Source organism: Salvelinus namaycush, chromosome 11 (assembly GCF_016432855.1).
Source record: "Salvelinus namaycush isolate Seneca chromosome 11, SaNama_1.0, whole genome shotgun sequence".
NCBI classification, from domain to species: Eukaryota; Metazoa; Chordata; class Actinopteri; order Salmoniformes; family Salmonidae; genus Salvelinus; species Salvelinus namaycush.
This window is the reverse complement of record NC_052317.1, coordinates 10,476,754-10,477,261: the sequence shown is the minus strand read 5'-3', so window position 1 is coordinate 10,477,261 and position 508 is coordinate 10,476,754.

The following is a 508-nucleotide window of genomic DNA, read 5'->3' as shown; positions in this document are numbered from 1 at the left end:
GCTCTTTGTTGTTATTTCATTTATCACAGGAGAACATGAACAAAGATGGATGGATGGATGGATAGATAGATAGATATATAGACATGCTTCAATGTCTCATATTGTACATGATAACAAGCTGAGTGTCATGGTCAACTACAATGTGATAGATATCTTAAACACAGTGAAACTACACTCCATCTCAGGGCTATTCATCTTTCCATGTGAACAGGTATTTTCCTCTTTGACCCTCCTAGTTTGTTGCAGAGCGGGAAAGACATCTCTTCTCCCTTTGGAACAGTAAGCACCTTTGTAATCATTGAGTACTCATGCATCCACCTTCCCTTTGGGAGGGGGACAGTTGCCATGGCCACCAGGGATCGACGCTTGTGTTTTATAGATGAGCTTGCTGGGAGCAAGAGTGCTTGAAAGTGATTGACGTTGCAGATGCCTTGATGTTACTGAGTAGACTCTGCTGTCCATGTGGACCACCGCATGAAGCTTTGGTAGCCATTTTGAGCACCTGTTT